The 19,454-nt window shown below is 34.4% G+C and overlaps 1 non-coding gene across 1 annotated transcript; it reads right to left on the bottom strand.

Annotated features, from left to right (window-relative positions):
• Positions 1-2,204: 2,204 nt before the first annotated feature.
• On the bottom strand, positions 2,205-2,311 carry LOC128039534 (small nucleolar RNA R71). The gene has a single exon (XR_008194034.1). It is a non-coding gene; the product is annotated as a small nucleolar RNA R71 (small nucleolar RNA).
• Positions 2,312-19,454: the final 17,143 nt, after the last annotated feature.

Genomic DNA, 19,454 nt, shown 5'->3' with positions numbered 1-19,454 from the left:
CCTCCTCGACCTTCTATAAAAGATCTTCTTACTTTGGAGTTGAAGCATTTGCCATTACATTTGAAGTATGCCTACTTGGGAGACAACAACATGTTGCCAGTAGTTATATCTGCAGAATTAACATCTGATCAAGAGGCTCAATTTTTTGAAGTTTTGAAAAGATCTAAGAAGGTGTTGGGGTGGACAATCACGGACATCAAGGGAATCAATCTACCAATTTGCAAGCATAATATTTTACTGGAGGATTTTCATGTGATAAGTGATAAAAGTAGCATGTTTTAATACTGTTCTTAATGCATTTTTGGATGATTATTTATGCAAATTAGTGAATTTTATGCTCCTAATCCTTTAAATTCATGTTTTTATACTTAGGAGAGCATTTTGAGAGTAAAAGGAATGAAAAACGAGCGAAAATCAAACAATTAGAGCAGATTTCAGGAGCCATACAAGCTAGACACACGCTCGTGTGAGCCACACGGGCTACAACACAACCATGTGCCAGATCGTGTCAATTTTGCGATTCGCATTCCAAACATGCGGAAAAATACAATTTTTAGGATTTTCGAGTATTCTAAGACCTATAAATACCAAATAGAAGAAGAGAATAAGGAGCCATTAATGAGTATTGAAGAAACAACTCGAAGAAACCATTGAAGCCGACTCTAAAACAGATTCCCATCAATATTGAAAACCTTTTAATTTCTTTGAAGTTTGTATCAGTTTCCTTATTTCTTTTGGTTATATTGTCTTTGAGATGTTTTTATCTACAATTATGAACTAATTCTCTAGATACTTAGGGGAGATGAATTCTATGATGAATTGTATTATTTGATTTTTGTTTTATGTGATAAATACTTGAATCTTGTTCTCAGTTATGTATGCTTATCTTTAGTTTTAATATTTTTTGAATATTAATTCATGTTTCATGTGCTTAAATTAGAGGAGGAAAAGTCCATGTTTAAGAGTAGATTTAGTATACTTGAGTGGAGTTGTATGCAATCCTAGAAATAGGATGACATAAGTCTATCAGATTAGAGTTAAATCTAATAAGGGAATCCATAGATCCAGTTAATGCGACAATAGGGATTTTATTTAGAAAGAAATTTCAATTAATCAACCTATAGTCAGTTGCTCTTAGTCTTGAAGGAGATATTAACATAATTTAGGGATTCCTACGGATCAAGATACTAAGTGAATAAATTGTTTAATTCAGATTCATAATGACAGATGAAGTCTAGGTGGATTCTTTCCTGTGTATTGTTTCGCTTTGTGGTTATTATTCAATTATTTCCCTAATTTATTCTTTGCTAAGTTATTTAGTTAATTAATTTAGTATATTTTTGTTTAAGCTAATCACTCCAATTTTTCGGTTAAATAATAGGAAAGCGGTAATTACTAGTACTTTTAGTCCTCGTGGATACGATATTTTTACTCATCGTAGCTATACTATTTATCGATAGGTGCACTTGCCTTTGTCGTATTTTTAGTTAGTTTCGTGACTATCAAGTTTTTGGCGTCGTTGCCGGGGACTAAAATATTATGCAAAAATTTATTTCTATTAATTTAATCGTTTTTATTTTATTTTTATATTTTTGTTTTAATTTTATATTCACATTTAATTTTTTTCTTTTGTTTGATTCTAGCAAGTTCTTTTGGTTTATGACTAGAGGAAACTCGTCAGGACCATTGCTTTTTGATAGAGAGATTGAATGTACTACTCACAGAAATTGTAAAGAGGATAGAGAAGCAAGACAAAGTCAACAGAATATAGGAGACAAACAAGAAAACAACAATATTACTATGGAGATGGGTGATAATCAGAGTAATCATCTACCTCTTATAAAGCTTGTCCCTCGTACTATGCATGATTATGCCAATCCCACTCTGATTGGGGCTGAATTGAGTATTGTGAGACCTACCATTGTTGCAAACAATTTTGAGCTGAAGCCGAACACAATTCAGATGGCACAAAAGTATGTTCAGTTTGATGGTTTGCAAGATGAAGATCTAAATACTCATCTGGTCAATTTTCTAGAGATTTGTGACACTTTCAAGATTAATGGCATTTGCTTACGGTTGTTTCCATTCTCGTTGAGGAGCAAGGCAAAAAATGGTTAAATTCTTTACGATGAGATTCTATCACTACTTGGGCTCAAATGACAAAGAAGTTTTTCTTGAAGTATTTCCCATCGGCTAAAATAGCTAATTTGAGGAATGACATTTCTTCCTTTGCTCAGATCAATTTAGAGACATTATATGATGTATGGGAGAGATTTAAGGATTTATTGAGAAGATGCCCTCATAATGGGTTAGCTTTGTGGTTACAAGTTCAAACATTCTACAATGGTTTCAATCCCTCGACTAGGTAGTTAATTGATGCAGCAGCTGGTGGAACACTGAATAATGAAACACCTGAGGCAGCTTATGAGTTTATTGAGGAGATGGCATTGAATAATTATCAGTGGCAAGTCATGAGAACAAAACCGATGAAAGCAGCTGGTGTTTTTAATCTAGATGTGGTTACTATGTTGTCAAGCCAAGTGGAAGCATTGAATAAGAAAATTGATGATTTATATTTTTCTACACATGTGAATCCAGTGATGCAATGTGACACGAATGGAGTGGGGATGATTAATTCAGAATGTTCACCCTTCGGTTCTAGCATAGAGAATGAGCAAGTCAATTTTATAGGTAATAATTGTAGACCTCAAAATAACCTTATAGCAATAAATATAATGCAGTTTGGAGGAATCATCCAAATTTCTCATGGGGTGGTCAAGGAAATCAAAGATCACAACCTCCTTCTAGTTTTCAGTAACCTTATCAACAAGAAAAAAGTCAAACCTTGAAGAAATGTTAACCAAATTTATTTCAATGTAAAATACTCTATTTCAAAACACTAAGATAGCTTTGAAAAATTATAAAGAATTTATTGAAGGGCTTAAAAATCAAATTGGATAGTTTGCAAACTTAGTTTTGGAAATACCAGAAGGTAGCTTACCTAGCAACTTTGAAACTAACCCAAGGGAGCAACTCCACGCAATCACTTTTCAAAGCGTGGAAGAGTTAGTCGATCCTGAACAGAAATCAAAACTAGAAGCTATGGAGAAAAATGGTGAGGTTGAGGAAAGCAAGAAAGAGCAAAAGCCGATTAGAGAATACAAACCTTGAATTCCATATCCAATAGCATTGAAGAGAGACCACACAAACGAACAATATTGTCAATTTCTTAAGCTCTTAAAAAATTGCACATTAACTTACCGTTTGTTGAAGCTCTTTCGCAGATGCCAAATTTTGTAAAATTTTTAAAGGAACTGTTAACAAATGAAAGGAAGTTAGATGACTCGTCGACTGTGGAGCTCAATGCAGTTTGCTCGGCCATTCTACAAAACAAACTACCCAACAAACTTAAAGATCCAGGGAGTTCTACTATTTCTTGTATCATTGGTAGTTTAAATGTTGAAAAATCCTTTGACTGATTTAGGGGCTAGTATAAATGTCATACCTTACAAGATGTTTAAAAAACTTGGTCTTGGGAAACCTAAGCACACTAGGATGAGTATTCAATTAGTGGATAGAACAATTAGATATCCCAGGGGTATTATTGAGGATGTACATGTGAAAATCGACAAATTTATATTCCCCATTGATTTTGTTGTATTAGACATGGATGGGGATAGTGAGGTACCTATGATCTTAGGTCGACCCTTTTTAGCCACTGTTAGAACTATTATCGATGTTGGTTCTGGTGAACATGTGCTTCATGTATGTGATGAAAAGATTACTCTTAAGTAAGTGATTTTGTGAGAGTCCCTAGTGAGCAAGATGACTCTACTCGTTCTGTTAATGTTAGTAACCATGTGGCTCAACGTTCTTTGCAGGAAACCCCTCATGAAAATGTGTTGGAGCCATATTTCACTCAAGGTAACAGAAACCAAGCGACAAGTGAAGAACAAATGGTGCAACTCGACGAACTAGATGAATGGCGAATGAATGTTAATGAGAAACTGAGAAAACACAATGAAGAAATAAAGCAACACCATAATGTGCAGGTAAAGAGGCCGAACCAATTCAAAGTTGGGGACAAAGTACTGCTAGACAAATCGGATCCACGAATTTTCCCTTTGGAGCTGAAGTCAAGAGGATTGAACCTATTTGTGGTACTAAACGTTTTTCCATTCAGTACAATTGAGGTAACACATTTTGAATTTAGCACATTCAAGGTAAACAGTACTCGTCTCAAACATTATTTTGGTAGTAAAACTAATAAAGAGAGAGAGAAGCTTCGGCTCCAAAATCCATCATAACCGTGAGCCTGAAAATGGATGTCAAGCTTAGACTTTAAATAAGCCTTTCTCAGAAGGCAACCCGAGTGTTACTATTATTATTATTTTTAATATTTATTTTTTATCTGCTTTGATTTAAAAAAAATGGGTGCACACGGCCTGAGACATGCCCATGTATCCCACATGGAGTAATTTATAGTGAGTTACACAGTTTGAAGACATACCATTCAAGACACACGACCAGGACACACAGGCATGTCCTGGGCTGTGTGAGTCCTGGGACTTAATTTTTTTGTTTTCGATTGTTACATGACCTGATGTGGTCTACATGGCCTGGACACACAGACGAGTCCACAACCATGTGTAAACTAGAGTGAATTTTTTAATTTTATTTTAAAACAATGAGTTACACGGGCCAGAGACACGATCGTGTACGAGACACGGCCTGTTACGCGGGCATGTGTGAGACCATGTTCCTAGCACGGCCTCGCACATAGGCGTGGGAGAAGTGAAGGATGTTCACACATGGCCTAGACACACGGCCTAATTTTTATTTAATTTTTAATGACACAGGGGCTGAGATGGCAAACACAGGCAGTAGACACGACCGTGTGGCCCAACACGAGCCATTTACATGACCATGCCTCCTATTTTAATCTAGGGTTTCCATTTTAGTTTGTTTTTTTTTTCTTTTTTCTGCTGTTTCACCAAGCCCTAGCCATCGTCGACCACTCATCCCTTCACCGTCGGTCACATCGTCCCCGTCGTCTTCCATTTCAAACCATTCTAACCAAGCCACCTACCCCTTCACCTCTGAACATCCCTCATTTCCCCTCCACCTTTCCCTTTCCCCCAATCTTTCTTCTCCCTTACTCCCTATCTCTGTCTCCATCGAACATCGCAGCCTTCCTCCACCACCTATTCTACTCGAGCTGACCAGTCCTCATCAAACCCTTGTTTCTTCAACGACCTACCATCAAACCTAAATTTTTCCCTTTTTTCCCAATCTTGACCATCGACTACTCAAACATCACTCCTCTTTCCCTTGTCGACCACACCATCACAACCCCGTTCCCCTTGCCCCGTGAGTCACTGTCGTTGGTTGTTTCTTTGTCCCCCTGCCATCGATCATTCCTCGCACTAACCACCGCATCTCCGCCCATAACTGCCACCGTCGTCCAACCCTAGCCTGATTGGTCCCTTCATTTACCTTATTATTTATTTTTTATTTTATTATAATTTTTATTATCATATTTAGTTTATTATTGATTTTTATTTATATTCTTATTATATTATCTTTCTTTGTTTTATAATTCTTATTATTATTCTTATTCCTATTTAATACATTATTATTTATATATTTTATTATTATTTTTATTATATTTACTTAGTATTATACTGTTATTTGTTTTTTGTGTTTCATTATTGTTAGTTGTTTTATTAATTGGCCTTGATTGGTTTTTATTTTCTTTTTTTTTTTATGTTGTTCTTGTATTTATCATGTTAAGTATTGATGAATTTATTTTTAGGTTAGTTGTTCAATCTTGTGGTTTAGGTTTTAACTAAGATTTGGACTCTGCCGTGCCATTTATTAGACTGGAATGGTTGTTTTCTTTTATTTGTCGACTTGTCTCTCTATCGATTTCTTGTTATCTATGCTGATTTTTCCAATTATCCGATATTAGCTTTTATATAAGGACAAACATGCGAGGTAAGACTAAGACTGTTGTTCCCGCTTCAAAAAAGTGAAAGACTCTGAGCACAACCTTTTCCTCGGGCCTCACCTCCGACACACGCCATCCTTGCCTACGGTTTCCACCGGGCCCTCACGAGGACCTATATCAAGTTCTTAAGCAGAGACCCTTGGGTTTAGGACATTACATCAACTATGTAGCATTACAGACAATACATCTAGCTGATAGAATGCTAGCACTGATTGATACAGCTCCATGGGACTGATTTTTCACCATCATAAAGCCTACTTATTCAGAACTCACACTAGAGTTTTGTTCAACATTTGTTTTGTAGCATGTGATATCGAGACATGATAAGCCGCACACTGTTTCTTTTCAACTCGGTGGTACAACATGTTATCTGAGCGTCTTAGGCTTTAGAGCTGCTCTTGGACCTATTCTGAGGAGTTCATGAGTGTTGAGGGGTTCCTCACCTTATACCAGCACATCCATTATTCGCCATCTTTATGCTGGACTGAACTTACTGCTCGTACGATGCCATATGACCAAATTCGGTCAAAGGCGACTTTCCTACCTCCGACATTGCGCTATATCCATGCCATCTTGGCCCAAACTTTGACTAGTCGGAGGGAAAGAACCAGGGTCGTTGGTACATTCGACGTTTATTTTCTTTGGAGTATGGCAGCGCAACTCACCTTCGATCTTGCTTACTTTGTTGCCCTTGCTTTTCGCCACTAGATCTAGCATATTAGGAAGGGTCCTATCTATTTAAGCCCTTATGTGACTTATCTAGCATGACATTTTGGTATCCTTGACACTCTAGAGCAGTTATCCTCCTTCACACTTGTTGGACAGATGGTCCCGCAAGGATTATAGATTATGAGTCATATGAGGATGATCAATTATCAATTTTAACCCTTAGGATAAGCATGAGGACTTCCCCAATGATGTCCTTTTCACCATGAGGATACACCTCGTCATCCACCTCTGAGTCACCCTACTACCGCTCCTATTGTTACATTAGAGGACCTCTTTGAGCGATTTACCCATTTTGAGCAACGTTGCTTTCAGCGGTTCGATAGTATTGATGCTACTCTGCAGTAGATTTGTCAACATCTCCATATTTCTCCTAATGAGCTTGTTCCTCACAATCTCGATGCATCTCATGATGACAACCACTGATTTGTTTATTTTTTGTGCTTTCTTTATTTTATTTTCTGTTGTACTTTTCTTTTTATTTTTTGGTTGTTTTGTTTTTATTTCTTAGACTTTTTTAGTTTATTTTTCTTTTGAGCTATGTTTTTATTTTGATAGTTGTTTTTATTTGATTTTGTAACTTCTTAATCTTCTTCTTTATTTTTTTTATTTTCTCATAGTTTGCTCGGTACTATGCACTACATTTAGATTTGCCTACAAGTTCGGTTTTCACTTTTGTGGTGATTTCATCCATATTTAGGTAGTTTCATTTTTCTCCCTCTCTTATGATATTCTTCTTATTTTGTGCATTATTTCTATTTCTACATTGAGGACAATGTACATCTTAAGTGTGGAGATGTTATCTTTATATAGTTGTGATAAAATTCCTGAGTTATTTGTTGTTTTAAGTAATTTTCTCATACCTCCATTAGAGTGAATTTTGTTTTTATTTGATATTTTTATTGATGTTGTTTTAGATTAATTTGTAGATATTTGTGCATTATTTGATTTAAACTTTAAGACATGAGAGAGTAAAGCATGATAAGTTTTTTTTTGAAAATAAATATTTTAGGTTGTTTCCCTGAATTGATGTATTATCTTGAAGTTTTAAATTTGCAAGTTTGACATCAAAACCATGATTTTATGTAAGCTTTTGAGCCTATAGAGCATACATTTTTCATGCTCATTTTATTATTGGCTATGAGTGTGTCAACTTGATTTGTTATTCTAAAACTTGCTTCGATTATAAATGTCGAGACCACACCATTGATTTGATATACTGAGATGATATAGGCACTTAGGTTTTAACCCACTTAACCTGTGAAAAGCTTACCTATTAAATTAAACCTTAGTGAACCTCGTTGAGCCTAAGGCATTTTTTTCTTGATTAACCTGTTAATGTTAACCCATAACCCATATTTTTGTTGTAAAATTTTCCCATTTTATTGGCTCCCTTTTGGTCGAGATTTGATTTGGTTAGTTGCCTAACTATGTTCCTTTATTGAATTGCTTAATTCTTTTTATGATTCTAAAAAATCAGAAAAAAAAATTATTAATTAATTATTAGTTGATTGAGCTTGAATAATTAGTTTCATATATTGTGGAGAAGCTCATTGTTATTGTTGTTTATTCTTGATTGATGCACTCTCTTTTAATTCAACATTTGATTATATTTCTAGTTTGGTAATGTATAAACTCGACCTCGATTATAACCAACTTTTTTGGCCATTTTCCATACCCTCAACCTAAGCCCCATTACAACCTCTTAAAGACCTCTTGATAGGTGTGGCATCTCATTTTAAAGTGGTAGAGATTTGATTTTCAAGCAAGCCTATTGTAATGACATTTCTTGTTCAACTGTTGAGTGCATATTTCTTGAACCATAAACACTTTGAGTGATTTGAGTGAATCTTTAGTAAAGATGTCAATTCTTATTGATTTTGAATTAAAGGTAATTACTTAAATAAGGGGAGATACTTATGTTTTCGTGCTTTAAAAATTTTTGGCTTAGATTGATTGAATCTTTAGTGTCCTTTTATTTGAATTGCCAATGCATGATTGTTTGCGATTTATTTTGAGACATTATTGATGAAAATAACTAATTGAGAAAGGTTAACTTTAATGTGGGTTGAGGATTTTGCTTGAGGACAAGCAAACGGTTATGTGTGGCGATATTTCATAAGTGATAAAAGTAACATGTTTTAATCTCATTCTTAATGCATTTTTGGATGATTATTTATGCAAATTGGAAATTTTTATGCTCCAAACACATCTGGTAGCCCATGTGGCTCACATGGGCATGTGCCCATCCCGTGTTGATTTCGTAATTCGCATTCCAAACTGCGGAAAAATGTAATTTTTAGGCTTTTTGGGCATTATAAGACCTATAAATACCAAATAAAAGAAGAGAATAGGGAGCCATCAGTGAATATTGAAGAAAATAACTCGAAGAACACCATTGAAGACCTTTTAATTTCTTTGAAGTTTTTATGAGTTTCTTTATTTCTTGTGGTTATACTGTCTTTGAGATGTTTTTTATCTACAATTATGAATTGATTCTCTAGATATATAAGGGAGATAAATTCTATGATTAATTCTATTATTTGATTTCTGTTTTCTGTGACAAATACTTGAATCTTGTTCTCAGTTATATGTGATTATCTCATGTTTTAATATTTCTTGAATATTAATTCATGTTTAATGTGCTTAAATCAGAGGAGGAAAAGTCCCTATTTAAGAGTAGATCTAGCATAATTGAGTGAAGTTGCATGCAATCCTAGAAATAGGATGACATAAGTCTATCGGGTTAGAGTCAAATCTAATAGGGGAATCCATAAATCCAGATAATGCAACAATAGGGATTTTAATTAAAAAGAAATTTTAATTAATCAACCTAGAGTCAGTTGCTCTTAGTCTTCAAAGAGATATTAACATAATTTAGGGATTCTTATGGATCAAGATACCAAGTGAATAAATTGTTTAATTCGTATTCATAATGACATATAAAGTCTAGGTGGATTCTTTCCTGTGTATTGTTTCGCTTCTTGGTTATTATTCAATTATTTTCTTAATTTATTCTTTGTTGAGTTCTTTAGTTAACAAATTTAGTAGATTTTAGTTTAACCAAATCACTCCAACTAGTACTTTTAGTCCTCGTGGATACGATATTTTTACTCACAGTAGCTATACTATTTATCGATAGGTGCACTTGCTTTTGTCGTATTTTTAGCTAGTTTCGTGACTATCTCCATGGAGATTCTATTAAGCAGTAGAGAAGACTGAACCCTATTATGAAGGAAGTCATTAAAAAAGAGATTATCAAATGGCTTGATGTTGGAATTATCTATTATATTTTTATAGTTCGTGGGTAAGCCCTGTTCAATGTGTACCCAAGAAAGGGGGTGTTACTATGGTTAGCAATGACAACAACGAACTCATTCCAACTCGTACTGTAATGGGATGGAGACTTTGCATGGACTATCGAAAGCTCAACAAAGTAACTAGAAGGACCATTTCCCTTTGCCATTCATTAATCAAATGTTAGATAGATTAGTGGGAAAAGCCTTTTATTGCTTTTTGGATGGTTATTCGGGGTATAACCAGACTGTCATAGATCCTACTGACCAAGAAAATACTACGTTCACATGTACTTATGGAACCTTCGCTTTCAGATGAATGTCATTTGGATTATGCAATGCCCCTGCAACATTTCAACGTTGCATGATGGTAATATTTTTGGACATGGGGACAAAGTTTTTGGAAGTTTTTATGGATGACTTCTCAGTGTTTGCTGATACTTTTGAAAGCAGTTTAAAAAACCTATAGCTAGTTCTTTGTCGATATAAGGAGACTAACCTTATCCTGAATTGGGAAAAATGTCATTTTATGGTTTGTGAAGGCATTGTTCTGAGACATAAAATTTCACAGCAAGGGTTTTCGTAGACAAAGCGAAGATTGAGGTAAATGAAAAATTTCCACCACCTACTATAGTTAAATGTATTCGAAGTTTCCTTAGCCATGCAGATTTTATAGATGATTTCTTAAGGATTTTTCGAAGATATCCAAACCCCTGTGTGCATTGTTAGAACATAATAGAGCTTTCAAGTTTGATGAACCTTGTGTGTAAGAATTTAAAGAATTGAAAAAGCAACTGGTAACAATACCGATTGTCATAGCATTAGACTGGACATTACCTTTTGAACTTATGTGTGATGCCAATGATTTCACTATAGGAGCAATGCTTGGCCAAAGGAAGGATAAAGTGTTTCATGCCATCTACTATACAAGCCGAGCGCTGACAAATATGTAGTTGAACTACACCACTACTAAGAAGGAATTATTGGCTGTTGTATTTGCATTCGACAAATTCAGATCCTATTTAGTTGGCACCAAAGTTACAGTTTATATGAATCATTCTGCGATTAAGTATTTGGTGACCAAAAAAGATGCCAAGTCAAGATTAATTCGATGGATATTGCTGCTACAAGAATTTAATCTAAAATTTGAGATAGGAAAGGCACAGAGAATCAAGTGGCTGATCACTTGTCGAGAGTTGAAGAAGGAAATGAAGACGGTAATATTCAACTCACTAAGGAGGATTTTCCAGATGAGCAACTGCTAGTTGCCACGGCATTACCTTGGTTGGTCGATATTGTCAATTTCTTAGTAAGTGGACTGCTGCCACTTGAGTTCAATAATTAAATACTAAAAAAAATTTCCATGATGCTAAGCAATATTATTGGGATGAGCTATTTTTATTCAAACATTATATAGATCAAATAATTCAGATGTGTGTTTCGAATGATGAGATTCAGAGTATTTTGCACCACTGACATTCAACACCATTTGGAGGACACTTTGGGGGAATCCGAACTACTGCAAAAGTTATCCAATCTAGCTTTTATTAGCCAAGCATGTTCAAATATGCACATGAATTTTGCCAAGCTTGCGATCGTTGTCAACGAACTTGGAACTTTACAAAAAGGTATGAAATGTCATTGCAAAAAATTCTAGAAGTTGAATTGTTTGATATGTAGGGAATCGACTTTATCGGTCTATTTCCACCCTCTTGAGGAGATATATACATTCTTGTAGCTGTATATTACGTCTCCAAGTGGGTTGAAGTTGTCGTTCCCCCTATGAATGATGTCAAATCGATGCTAAAGTTCCTGCATAAGAATATTTTCACCAGGTTTGGTACTCCTCGTGCTTTGATTAGTGATGAAGGTTCTCATTTTGACTACAAATTAGTTGGTACCACCTTGAATAGATATGGAGTTAAACATAAAATTGCCACGACATATCATCCCCGATAAATGAACAAGTTGAGGTCTCTAATAGAGAGATTAAGAAAAGTTTGGAGAAAGTAGCCAATCACACTCACAAAGATTGGTCATCCAAATTGAATGAAGCTTTGTAGGCATATCGTACTGCCTTCAAGACACCATTGGGAATGTCGCCTTTCAAGCTCCTTTATGGGAAGCCTTGTCATTTCCGTGTTGAACTTGAACATAAGGCAATTTGGGCAATTAAGAAATTGAACATGGATTGCATTAATGCTGGACATAACTGACTATTGGATCTGAATGAGATGGAGGAATTCAGAGCTCCAGCTTATGAGAATGCCAAACTGTATAAAAAAAAGACAAAGTGATGACATGATAAGAAGATTTTGCCACGGCAATTTGAACCTAGACAACAAATGTTGTTGTTCAATTCCAAGCTAAAATTCTTTCCTGGAAAATTAAAGTCTAGTTGGTCTGGCCAATTCAAGATAGTGCATGTTTACCCTCATAGAGTTGTAGAAGTGAAAGATGGCAAGACTAGTTTTAATTTCAAAGCCAGATGTTTTAAGCATTATTGGGGAGCTTCCATACTTCGTGATAAACATTCCATTACTCTTCGAACTACGTAGTGTTTTATTTTCCTTGGTTTTAGTTAATTAAGTTGTTTTTTATTTCTTTCTTTTATCAGTTTAATTAATTTCTATTTCTTTCCTTTACTTTAGGAAGATTTTGGCCTAGGCTTTGTCATAGTTAGCCCACTTAGCTTACTTGCGAATTTTTAGCTTATTTTTTTTCTTTTCATGCCTAATTTTTACTTTACCATTTCAGGCCAGAATTTCAAGCTAATCTTATCCCCCATGTCACTGCTATATTCTCTCTCATTTTTACCCTAGTCGATTCATTTTCTTTCTCCAAGTTATTTTTAATTTTATTCTTTTTCACCATTTTCATTTTTTCCTCCCTAACTTTAAAGGTCTTAACTTTTTCTTTTTACAATTAATATTTCTCCTCAAATGGCTCGACGTATGCCATCTCCATCAACCTCTATGCCTCTCAAACATTTTTCAGTAAAGTCGTTGAAGAAAAGTACAACACGAACACATCAAAGCGACCCTTTTCTATGAAAAAAGGCTTTTTTTTTCAAGACACAGCCTTTCTGGGATACACTGAAGCAATTTATTCCGTGGTAGAGAAACATGGATGACAACTCTTTTACCTTCATCCTGACGATGTTCTCACGAAAGTTGTAAAGGAATTTTATAACCATTTAACCTCTCCAGATAATGCTTTCATCTATGTACACGGTGCTTCAGTGTTATTCGATGAATACTCCATCAATGCACATTATGGTTTACCTAAAAGCCTTGATGAACATTCTTAATTTATCAAGACAATAACAGCAGAAGGACTCAATCAAGTTCTTGTGAATTTATGCGTGAAAGGGACCAAATGGATAGTTTCTCAGAATGACTGCTACATCATCGACCATGTTCCTTTGAAGCCTCATTGTAGTGTATGGTACCATTTTCTTAAATCTTACCTTAACCCTTCAACTCATAACTCTACTATTTCAAAGGAATGCATGTTGTTACTACACTCTATTATGATTGGAAGAAAGATAAATGTTTGAGAAATCATTTTTAGAGAATTTCATCGTCACGTACAAAAGAATGCAGGCACCCTGAACTTTCCATCTCTCAGTACTGCACTTTGTTAACGGGTCAATGCTCCTATCCAGCAAATGTGGACAAAATCCCTAAAAAATGAGCCATCACAAAATAGATTGCCATGAGATTTTACGGGAAGAAGTGCTACGACATCCATGCTCTACATAAACTCTTCTCCACCTACCGGTACCCATACCACTCCATCCACATCTCACAATAATTTCGAGCAGCAAGTGTTCGATGCTCTTAAGATGTCGAAAGAACAGTTTTGTTTGATGGAGAAACAACAACTGAAGATAGCTATTGATCTAAGAAGGGCTCAAGAAGAAATGGCTTTCTTTTGAGGCTGTGTCAGAATGAGGGATAAATTTATCAAGAAATCTCTTAAGAAAAATTTTACCAGGTCTATGCCTATATTCCGTACTTTTCCCAAAGAGTTGTTATCAGATCCAGATGATGAAGATTAGGAGGTAGTCGAAGCCACTATGACGGACATTACCACACATCCAGCCACTACAGAATAGAAGAACAAAGAAACAGAAGAGAAAGAAGAGAAAACAGAATCAGTGAACATTGACTCAGATAAGGAAGGAGATAACATGAATCAAACTGAGTTTAGTGGAAAGATAAACTAAATACATTAGGAGGTTCTTATTATAGTCAAAATTACATGAATATTTAGGAACTTTTATTTTTAGGTAACATTTTCTGCACTTCGTATGCTAACCAAACCTATAAAATTTGAACCAATTTTTTTTAGACAGAAGACTGCTGATAATGGAGGTATAAAATATGTTTCATTTGGTTTAGCAGTACAAGAGGCAATTGTGTAATTATGGCAAATTCATGCATATTCTGCTTGAGGACAAGAAAGAACTCAGGTTTGAGGGTGTGATAACTCTTGAAAAGAGTTATATTTCGAGCCTCTAAGCTTGATTAAATGCATGTACTTAAGAACATATATTTGCATTTTTAGGTTATTTTTCGAATATTGCATAATAAAGTTTAGATTGTGCCTTAAATATCGTTCAATGTTACTTTTACTATTAGGAATAAGGGAATTGGTTGTTGTATGCAGCAGGTGCATGAAAGATGAAGAAATGGAGGAAGAGAATAAATGAAGTGAAATATTGCCATGGCAAAAGGTTGGATGGATTGCCAACACAAATGCCATGGCAATTCCAGGAAAATGCTGACATAGCACTCGGTCCTCTTCACTCTCAGTCAGTTAAACGTGTACCAGATAAATCCACCTAAAAAAGAGGGAGAAAAGTGTGTGCTGAAAGAGGGGGACCTACCCTATAAAAAAAGAAAAGAGAAAAGAAAGAAAAAATGAGAAGGTTTTAGAGGGGATTTTATACTAGGATTTGAGAGGGGGATTAGGAGAGTAGTTTTCTCTCCAGAAAAACTCGTGAGAAATTCTAGAGAAAAAAAGAAGGTAGCAGTTTAAGAGGAGAACAAAGATGCAAGGAAATGGACGAGCAATCACCCTTGGGTCCTACACGATTCAGCAGCGTAGAAGTGAAAGTTGGAGTGGTGATAGCTTCCTACAGTTCTACCTTCATTCTATTAATTAATTTCTGTGATTTCTAAACTATTAACGATGATCTTGAATGTTATTCTAATTTTGGATTTTAAATCCAAACTCATGATCTAATTTCATTTGGGTTGGAATTACTTGATTTATCTTGATCATTTAATGATCACGGTGATATTTTAAGTAGATCTATTGTTTTATTCAGTTTGGGTTATTCTAAATATATGCATGCAAGCTCTAAACATAGATGAACGCATGGTATATCCTTAAACTTGATTTAATTCTAAAAAGGTTAAATAAGTTGGATTGTAACCAAATGATACGAGCGAGTACTCGAGCGAATACTTGTAGCACTCTAGACATACAGTTGTGATCTGTACAAAGTAAGGAGGAATATTGTTAGGTATTGTTCTTAAGACTTGTAGACGTACAAAGACTCTCGAAAGAAGCATAGTGCAGTAATTATACTCTGAACAGTAATTTGGTCAAGATATTTCCATGATATTATTACGTTATTAAGATATAATCCAAGTAATTCCAACCTTCCCATTCAACAGCATCAATCCTCTCCACTTTGTCACGTAGAATTGCCATAGCATTTTATTCATTATTTTATTTTTATATTTCATATATTAGTACTTCACTTCAAATCATTATTCTCTTTATTTTTCCATAAGCCTAATTAGTATAGTTTATAGTAATAACTCAATCATATTTTTACCTATTCTAGTCCCTGTGGAAACGATCTCACTTATCACTTTATTACTTAATTCAACGTGTATACTTGCACATTTGCATTATATATTCACACGCGACAGTATGAATTTACTAGCAACAGTGAAATTCATAGCTCAATTAAAGAGTTAATGATAACTTCCCATTAGCATTGTGTGGATTGCTAAATATGGAATGTGGCCATAGGTTGTTTGTTCTCGAACGAGCAATTTATCATAGTCATTTGTTGACAGTGATCATATTAATCATTTAGAAGACACAATGGTGACAATGAGATAAAATAGGATTGTATTGAGTGAATGGATTTAACTCAAAGGAATCAAGGATATCATATGAGGGTAACACACACATGACGAGGTCATTGGACAAAATAGCTGGATGAATTGTTTTCATAAAAAGTATACAATAAGGTGTTTCTTGTGGACTAACTCCATGATTAAGTAATTGTGAATTATCGGAATGATGCTTCTGGACACAATTTTAATTACTAGAGCCTAATTGTATATGTCCGATTGGTCCCACTGCTAGCTCAGAAAAAGCTCGACCGGACTGCATTTAAATCAGAAGAAAATTCTACGACTTTGGAAATAATTTAATTGAGTCGATTTATTCGATGTGGAATTCAATTAGGTGGTCGTGAGATTGTTTAACTAGAGAATTTTATTAAAGAATTTTCTTCAAAAATTTAATTTGGAAAATCTAAGTGATTTTGGGAAAAATTAATTTTGATAAAGTAAAATTAAATTAATAAAATTAATTAAAATTAATATGATATTTTTGAAAATTAATTTTCAAGTCAGACAATTGGCCGAATGGGTTATTGAACTTGAAAATTGGATCTGAGATCGTAAATTGGGCTTGGGAGCCCAAAACTCGAGACTAAGCCCCAAAAATTGGTTGAACCGGGCCGACGGTCTAGCAAGTGGCTAGACCAAACCGGTCAGGTTGCCACTGACCTGACTGAACCAATAGTAGCCGAAGAATTTGCTTTTAAATTAACAATTCCAAAAATAATATTATTTTAATAATTTAATGTTAAATTTAATTTAATACTTATCTTAATAGTATTTTATTAATTTAAGATTAAAGTGATTATCTTAATATTAAATTTAATTTAATGTTTATATACGAGATAAATATTTTATTATTGTAATAAGATTTAATATTAAAGTGATTAAGTTTAATCATAGTTGAATTCTCTAAACTCTCTCTATATAGAGAGAGCATTGGGTCATTATTTTACACAAACTTGAATTCAAGAGAAAGTTGTAGAGAGAAAACTCTCTGAAGAGATTATTTCAAAAAATTTATAGAGTTATTTTTCTAATTTACAACTTAACCTAAAAGTTTAGAGAAATTGTGAAATTACCTCACAGGTAATTTTTGTGAAAAAAATTTCTAATTCGAAGCGAGCCCACACTTGGCAGACGTGAGCTTGAGGATAACAGAGAAGACTACTCAGTCGAAGTGCTCATCCTAGACGAATCAAAAAGGTACAATGTTGTTTTCCCTAAATTTATTTTCCACTGCATTTTTCAAATTTTATTTTTCAAACAAAAGAGCATATGAGATTCCATGAAGCAAAATTATCAAGGCACAATACGGGTCAAGCATGCACACCTGCAAGCTCTTCACACAAAGTTTTAAATTTTTCATATGAATGTAAGAGAGTCTGTTAATAAGTTTTTTGCTCAAACTTTTATTATAGTTAATAAGATGAAGGCTAATGGTGAGATGATGGAAGATGGTACTGTTGTTCAAAAGATTTTGAGATCCATGACTAGCAAGTTTAATTACGTTGTTTTTAGCATTGAGGAGTCTCAGGTGATAAATTCTAAAAGTAACATGTTTTAACCTTATTCTTAATGTGTTTTTGGATTATTATTTAATTTAAAATGGTGAACTTTATGCTCCTAGTCTTTTAAATTCATGTTGCTATACTTAGGAGAGAATTTGGAGCAAAAAGAGTGAAAAACGAGCAAAAGAAGCAAAAAATGAGCAAAACTCAAAAAATTGAAGCAAGTTTCAAGAGCCACACAAGCTAGGCTATTCCACACGACCTGGACACTCAGTTGTGTGAACCACACGGGCTGGACACACAGTCGTGTGAGCCATCAGGGCTGTCACATGGCCATGTGCCAGACCGTGTCAAAATCATAAAATGCACTCCAAACACGCAATAAAATGTAATTTTTAGATTTTTCAAGCATTCTAAGACCTATATATGACAAAGATGAGATGGGAGAGATCCATCATAAAATACTGAAGAAAACAACTCGAAAAACACCATTGAATTTGAATCTGAAGCAAATTTCCATCAAGATTAAAGATGTCCTCTTGATTCCTTCAAAGTTTATTATGGGTTTTTTTTTTGTTTCTTGTGGTTATATTGTCTTCTAGATATTTTTATTTGTGATTATGAAGTAATTTTTTAAGTACCTAGGGGAGATGAACCCTATAATGAATTCTATCTTTTGATTTATGTTTTACGCAATAAATACTTGAATCTTGTTCTCAATTATGTGTGCTTAATTCTTGGTTTAATATTTATAAACTAATAATCCATATTTGATCTGCTTAAATCAGAGGAGGAAAAGTCCCTGTTTAAGAGTAGATCTAGCATAATTGAGTGGAGTTGCATGCAATCCTAAAAATAGGATGACATAAATCTACCGAATTAGAGTCAAATCTAATGGGGGTATTCATAGATCGAGTTAATACGGTAATAGGGGTTTTAATTAGAAAGAAATTCCAATTAGTCAACCTAGAGTTAGTTGCTCTTACTCTCGAAAGAGATATTAGCATAATTTAGGGGTTTTTACAGATCAAGATACTAAGTGAAGAAATTTTTTAATTCAGATTAATAATAATAGATGAAATCTAGGTGAATTCTTTCTTGGGTATTGTTTTGCTTCTTGGTTGTTAATCGTTTGTTTTCATGATTCGTTCTTTGTCGTGTTATTTAGTTAATTAATTAAGTTAATTTTAGTTTTAATCAATCTCTCCAATCGGTTCAATAATAGAAAGATAGTAATTACTAGTACCTTTATTCCTCTTGGGAACGATATATTTGCTCATCTTAGCTATGCTATTAATTGATAGGTGTACTTGCCTTAGTTAGATTTTTAGTTAGTTTATGATTGCAATCATCGGGATACAAGTATCCTAACCATTAATGAATTGCAAAGCAGCTTGTTTCTGCATGAAAAACGTATGGGATCTCATGATGAAGAACATGCTTTCAAGATCACTCATGAAGATCGATCTGGTGGCAAGGCTAGAGGTCGTAGTGGCTTTAGAGGTAAAGGAAGTGGACAAGGCAGGTGAAGATTTGATAAAGCCACAACAAAATGTTACATATGTCATAAGCTAGGACATTTTCGGTGGGAATGTTCTAGTGAAGAAGTAAATTATGCAGAGATTCAATAGGAGATGTTATTGATGGCTTTTGTGAATATAGAAGTTATTAATAGAGAAGATACTTGGTTTCTTGATTTAGGGTGTAGCAACCATATGTATGGAAAAAAAGAGTATTTCCCATATTTTGATAAAAA

This window comes from Gossypium raimondii, chromosome 2 (assembly GCF_025698545.1).
Source record: "Gossypium raimondii isolate GPD5lz chromosome 2, ASM2569854v1, whole genome shotgun sequence".
Taxonomy (NCBI): domain Eukaryota; kingdom Viridiplantae; phylum Streptophyta; class Magnoliopsida; order Malvales; family Malvaceae; genus Gossypium; species Gossypium raimondii.
This window is presented reverse-complemented; position numbering and strand designations above follow the sequence as displayed.